Here is a 7,324-nt window from a genome sequence, read left to right on the forward strand (position 1 = left end):
GCGTCAAAAAAAACAAACAACTGTGCCTTGCAGCAAAACTCTGTTATTGCATGCAGTAGAGGAATTTCAGCTGCAGTATTGACTTTTCTATAACGTTTTCGAAAAATAATCATGAATCTGCAGCTGGTAAGAAAAAACAATCTTCCACGTTATTTTATCCGCACACCCATGCCTACAAGTAACAAACGACCCCATCATGTAATGAACAATGTAGGATCGTAGGGTTATCAATAATAACCTGAGGTAAATTTGATTGAAACATGAAATGTGGTACAATACCATCAAACTGCACAATAAGCATCAATGCAAATTCTCAGATATAAATCAGGGGTGTCCAACAAAATTTAGTTCAGAGGCCACATACAGCCACGATTTCATCTTGAGTGGGCCTGACCAGGAAAACAGTGTCTCATAGTAATAACCTTTACATTTAAAACTTGAAAGTTGTTTTTTGTTGAAGAGTATACGTGATGAAAATGTCTATATTTTTGCAATCTACAATCTCAACATAAAGAAAATTTTAATGAAACTCTCGGATGGAAAATACAGTGAAACGTTGAAAAAAAGCTTCTCTGAGCAGTTGCATTATGCATGTTTTTACAAACTCACCCTGACAGCGTGGCTTTGAGGCAGCATGGCAGCATCACCGATATCACAGCTGGGGTCTCAGTGTTGTGTCGTGTCCACTACTCTTAAACAATGTTTTCATTGCAATATCTACACTTTGCATCATTTGTTTTTTAACTGTCAGTTAATTTGTGATTGTGAGTTGCTCATCATCTTACTGACAAAGAAATGACACGATGGGTTTTCGTCAAATTCAACTCTTCTGTACAGATTCTGCACTGGATGTGATGCCTCCTGTTTCATGAGTTTGATCTGGGTTAAAATCACGATCCCAGTCTGAGCACTGAAGGAGTTTCACATGTAATGTTTTCATGAGCCAAGATATAAAAAGTCGACCTCAGTAGTGATTTAGTTTAGGGCACAGTGTGAGTCTGGGCAAGCTATAGAGTACAGTATGTCACTCCCCGTGCTCTGGCCTTACATCATCGACTGTAAAGACGGCGGGCACGGAGCCAGGGTTACCAGTGGAAATACCACAGCTGGAAACTTTGCAGAAATGGGAGTGCAGCATCTATCCCACCGCACCACTCCGGGGGGGCTCCCTGCATGAGCTGCAGGCTGCAGGCCAACTAACTCCTCCAAGTGTGGAGTCTCTAGGTCTCTCTCTCTCTCTCTCTCTCTCTCTCTCTCTCTCTCTCTCTCTCTCTCTCTCTCACACACACACACACACACACACACACACACACACACACACGCACACACACACACACACAGACAAACACACACTCACACACACGCGCGCACAGTCGCATGCACACGCCCGAAGATCCTATAGCAAGTCATCGTACACAGATCTAAATTGTTCCAGTGCACATGCCAACAGGGGTTTAAATTAGACCATATTTAAAGGCCCAAAGCACAAGCCTCTGCTAGAGGGAGGAGGGAGGAGAGGAAGGTTGCAGAGAAAAGCCTTCTGTGATGTGTAAAGGAAATGAGAGTTAGGCCATCACAAGACAAGGAAGTCATCACAATAAAAGCAGGACTATGTCTTAAAGAGAGATTTAGTTCAGATTTTTTGGGGCCTTTTTCTGTTTTCTGTCCTGATGACAAGCTTTCTGTTCCACAAAGAAATGTATGTTAATAAATCCTACAGGAGGGGCTGGATGTTACAAGTGGAAAACAATACCGGCCTTTATAGACACCCAAAACACAACCAAGTCTTTAAATGAAGCAACAATGTGACTGTACTGCAAAGTCTGCCCATCAATACAACTTATTCAAAGTCTGGAATATGCACAGATATCTGACTATAGCCAGGATTGAGAAAAGACAGGGGTCATCTGAGGTCAAACTTCAAATACTGCTCAACACAAAGTGTCTATCTTTACATTTTGTCCTGAAACCACAAATAAATTCATCACACGCAAAACTCTGGCTTATCGATCAGTAAGTATCAGACAATCACTGACTGCATTCATGAGCCCAAACAAGTAATTCAGTTGAAGTGTCAAAATTCAAACAACTGCCAGAAAGGGGAGAAACAGAGCTTTGTGATGACAGGAGCCTCCAGGACTTTGTCAGTCATCACAGATTTGTACCATGAGTCTCTCTGTAAAGTCAAAAACAACTTACAGATATTGAGAATTCTCGATTTTTTTTTTTTAAAAGACCCAGCAGCACACACATTTTATAGACAATTCTTCACTCATTAAAGCTTTTGAAATGCCAAAAGATTGAATATGCCGGCCTGCAGTAGACTGTAAGGAAAGTGAACACAACAGCAGTGTGTAGGTGAAGTTTCAAGGTGTGGTTTGGTTCTGGTAAAACAACAAGTGACACAATAAGTGATGTTTTTATGGTGCCACTAAATGCATTCACACATTTTAATATACAGGGTGATGGAGTGTATACCGGCTTTAATCATAATGTGGGAAACCAAACTTATTAACAGGAAGGACTTTGACGTGTATGATGCATCACCACGATAATCCCAAAATATCATCAAACCCATGATAGCAGTGTGCATGTGAAGTTAATCTATGGCACTTTTCTCTACTTCCATATGCAGAAGAGGATAATAAACACCACCATGCAGGTGTGTTGAACATGAGATTTTTGACTTTTATTCCTAAAGTCTGCTCTGGCTTGTGTCGCGGACGCTGACGTTGTCTTGACGTCGCTCGGCCGGTTGAGAATGAATACCGGGAGCGACCTGACGCGGCCTTTACCGGACGGCCTTTTACACACGGCGTGCGGTCGCGGCGGGGATGCGCGCGGGGCTTGCAGCCGGTGACAGACACGTGTCCGGGTGCGTTGCGCTGATAAGCTTTACTGGGTCAGCTACAAAACACACGCGGGGGCGCGTTTTTAAACCGAGTGCACTCGTTAACCCCAGCCAACGCGCGCGCACGGTGAAGGAGCGCGCGGGCGACGGTTCCGCGCGCTGATGTGTCTGTCTGCATCTGTTAGAGGAGGAGGAGGACAGCGCGCGCCGGTGTAACGTTACCTGCCGGTGTCAAGGGGGGGGTTTAGTGGGAGGGGGGCGTTTAACGGTACACACACGTTTGTTGTACAACGGCTGTCCGGTTGCTGTGATTTTTTTTTCCCCCTCGCGCTGTACGGAAGAAGTCGTCCCCAAGTTCAGTCGCTCCGTGAACGCACCGCTCCGTCCTCACGCGCAAGAAAAAACAGCTCGGCTGCGCAGCGCGCACGCACGCGCGCGAGCGGTGACTTCAGGAGATGACTGTGGCCAACTTAACGGCTGCCCGCAACGAGCCAAAATGTAATGTTTATATTTACCGTGTCGTCCGTCCCCTTTAGGCACCCGGACACTGACGGCCGTCGCTCTCTCTTTTTCTCTCTCTCTCTCTCTCTCTCCTCTTTCTCACTCCCTCACTCTCTCACCCTCTCTCACCCTCCTCGCTCTCTACCGGGTCTTCTCTCGCTCTCTCTCTCTCCCCGCTGCTGGCTCGCGCTACCCCGCCTGCTCCTGTCTGCTTCTCTCCTTCTCCGGCCTGCTCTCTCTCTCTCTCTCTCTCTCTCTCTTTCTCTCTCTCTCTCTCTCTCACGAGCCGCAGAAGCTGCCGCACCGGAGTTTCCGCGCGGTCCTAAAGTCTTCACGCACGCGGACACACGCAGTACAGGTGTGAGGTGTGAGTAGGCGGAGGAAGGCGCGAGTGTGGCGCGAGCAAAACATTTTGTTTGTGCCAGTGCAGCTGCTGCTCCTCCTAACCGCTCATTGCAGCATCTAACCCCGCTGCATTCAGTCTATAAAAATAAACATCGTTAAAAGTGTAAATTGGATCAACATATCACACATTGTATAGTTTTATGGGCCAACTATTTAAACTTCTCATCGTGTTTAACATGGAATTGTCACACCCAAGAACCCTCACACATCCTCAAACTTTCACACATTTTAGAATCTTACACAATCACAAATTCTACTCAGACACGTCAGACTCAAGCACATAAAACCTTCACACCTTCAAAATTTCTCACAAAAATCTATCTTGGAATTCTAGAGGCACCCATCTCAAGGTTTAACACACAAATGTCCTCCCGTGGTTCTGCCATTATGTTTGGAAGAAATAAAGTAAATGGATTTGACTCATTCCCACCTCTTGAGCACTTTCCACTGGTAATCACGTTCACCCATTCATTCACACACACACCAGTGGAGGCGGCTGCAATGGAAGGCGCTCAGACCACCCATTGGGAGCAGATTGGAGTTCAGTGTCTTGCTCAACGGCACTTCCACATATGAACAGGGCAAGGTGGGGAATTGAACCTTCAACACTACGATTGAGAGACGACCACTATCAACCGCCCCACCAACAAGAACAAAAACAGGAGGTACTACATATGGTCACCTGCTGATTACTATTAATATATAAATATAAATGAGTGGAATTCACATTGAAAAAGAACGTTTGCCAGACAGAGGTAGAGATATTGTATTTGTGTCGTTCTCTGGGGTTTAGTTTTCAGGGGGACAAATGACATCGTAACCACATCCGTCAACCAAGGAGTTAAAATGAAGCTCAGGAACTTGTACATTTCCTGTACAGCTGTTGTCTTGTTTTCTGGATTTCCATGTTGACTTTAGCCCTGGCCCATAGACACCAATCATTTGATGATACTATGTACTGAAGACAGTGAGATCCTCAAGGTTTTTATCCTTTTACCTTGGAGGATGTTGAACTCATCTTTACTTCTGAGAGCGTGTGCCTGTCCAAAATGCTCTATTTAAACTGCCATGTTGCTGATCTGTTTCTAAACAACATAATTAGGTGATAAATGCTCCTGCTGTTTTTAATTAGCACCACTTACTTCTTAACCCTCTTTTTTAAACGGGAAAATTTTACAGTAAATATATGAAACATGTCAACATCTTATTGCAAACAAAAATAGATATTCACTAGAAATGCAAATCATTGCATCGGTTTTTGGGGGGTTTTTTTGGTCTCTAAATGTGGGCCATCTCTTTCCTCTAATCTCTCTTTACCTAAACCCCCGGAGGTGGCTGATGCACCGAGCCGATTTCCCGTTAGGCAGGTTAACTCCTTCTCCACTCAGTCGCATGTCCCCCGACCAGCTACGACATGTTGAAACATGCTCGCCAACTGCTGTGGAAGTTTCTGTTCTATAGATAAAGCAGTAAATGTTGGCTGACACTGACTCTCACACGGTGAACGGAAAAAACATTAAGAGCAAATAAGAAAGTGTCTGGATATCGGTGTTTCCCTGGGGTCAAAGGTCGACGCATTGGTGGGATTTTCTTCAAACGCATGTTTGAGTTTGATGCGATAAAATATCCCCCTATGAGACCTCAGACTTCCTGGTGAGAGCGCTCACGCCTGTCTGCTTCATAGTTAATCTGTAGAGAGAACAGAGCTCTGTCAATTCAATACCACATTTTGAGATGATTTTCTTTGTGAATATCCACATTTAAGGAAGATGAAGCAGGTCATGACCCGGCTATAAAGGAGTTAAATATATTGCATAACGAGGGACACAAGTATGCGTAAGTATTATTTCATTTTCCGACATCCTTCTTTATACATGTTACAGTTGTTTTTACCTTTTTCTATATTAAATATGACACGGCAAGACTTATTATTGGGTCTGATAATGAGCCTTACCTGGCATTGAAATAACATTTTAACTGCATAATGCTGAATTTATTCACATCTAAATATATAGGAAATATTTATACAAAACATATTTTTGCCCTGGTAGATCTTATGCAAACTTCTGTTTCGTAGAAGTAATGTTAAACTTTGCAACAAATAAAAATGATGTCAGCGCTTTTCAGGACACCAAAGGTCACTGCACAATTCACATGTTCAAATACAGTTAAAAACTGTAAAAGGAATCATAAAAACTTCGAGGGATTTGCAGCAGACCCACATTGTTTAACATGAATAAGCTTTTTTTTTGAAAAGTTCGGTTTTCAGATGAGATTTAAAAGAGTCCAGGGATTGAGAGTTTCTAATGTTGGGTGGGTGGGAGTTCCAGAGGTGGGGGGGCCGAGCGGCTGAAGGCTCGGGGCGCCATGATGGTCAATGCGGAGGTACAGTGAGGCTGAGGAATGAAGCAGACCTGAACGTGCAGCAGGTGGAGAGGTAGAGCTGGGTGTCATCTGCAAAGCAGTGGCATAGAATATTATGAGTACGAAAAATATGGCCAAGGGGGATTAAATCAATGATGAAGAGGACAGGGCCTAGGGCAGATCCCTGGGGGACACCGGAGGACACGGGAGATGGCTAGGATCTAAAATATTTTAATTGAACTACCTCATTGTAATTTGAACCAGTCCAGAGGTGTGTTAGATAATCCGATTGTTGCCTCTGGCGGTGTGAAACGCTGCACTCCGAGGAGGAGGAGGATGGACAGTCGTCCAGCCGGCTCCATCTGGGACGATGGTGACGTTAAATAGTGCCTTTTCCGTGCTATGGCGAGGACGAAAACCAGAAACTTTTCATACAGGTTGTTGTTGGAGAGGTGATGGTGAATTTAGGATGCAAGGCAGGATGAAAAGCTCCCCAACAATTATTTTAATCAACATTCAATGAGCTTAAATCAACAAACGCTTTCCTGGAGTTGATGATTACCTAAAAGCGATCCAGAAAGTATTGCGCTTTAACTGTCAGCTGTCATGGAGAAGCTTTTGTCTCAGGAAGAGAAGGTTAAACTCAGTTTGACCTCTCAGAGGAAAAAGGTGCAGCGATCATTTTTTACTGCCGGGGGTCATAACGGCCCCGGGTGCACTGTGTGCGGCTATAAGAGGAGCGGTTATTTATAGCGGGCAGTGAGGTCATCAACAACAGACAGGCTCAATGAGCTTTATTCAGCCCTTCGCTTCCACCCCCAGCTTGAACACCCACCCATACAATCACAACTACAGAGTCACGACCTCTGACGGAGGCTCATGGGAAAAGTAGGAGCTGCTCGTTCATGGTAATCAGGACACTACATCACCACCAAAGTTCAAACGTGTACTAAATCGGTTTATCACTAAATTAGATTTTGGAATAAAATCTTTATTTTCTCCATTATCAAACCCTCACATTCCTGCAACTGAGAAAGGGACTGGAATTTCACTGGTACAGTGGAAAACTAAATCTTTGACTCAAATACTTTACAAAACCACAAGTTGTGTATTTATTAGTATTTTCTTACTCCAACTCTGCACATCACACTGCTTTGCATGTATAACGCTCACACAAGAGTAATGAACAGCAGGAGTGGAAGT

At 44.2% G+C, this 7,324-nt stretch overlaps 1 protein-coding gene across 4 annotated transcripts in view; it reads right to left on the reverse strand.

Annotated features, from left to right (window-relative positions):
• The window catches only part of LOC308126823 (DNA (cytosine-5)-methyltransferase 3A-like), a 48,925-nt gene extending 45,330 nt beyond the window's left edge, over positions 1 to 3,595 (reverse strand). For all 4 annotated transcript variants that reach the window (XM_080491474.1, XM_080491473.1, XM_080491471.1 and 1 more), the window contains exon 1: positions 3,367 to 3,595. The gene's annotated coding sequence lies outside the window, so the exon portion shown is untranslated. The remainder of the gene's footprint in view (positions 1 to 3,366) is intronic.
• Between the last annotated feature and the right edge of the window lie 3,729 nt (positions 3,596 to 7,324).

Source organism: Lipophrys pholis, assembly GCF_963383615.2.
Source record: "Lipophrys pholis genome assembly, chromosome: 21".
NCBI lineage: Eukaryota > Metazoa > Chordata > Actinopteri > Blenniiformes > Blenniidae > Lipophrys > Lipophrys pholis.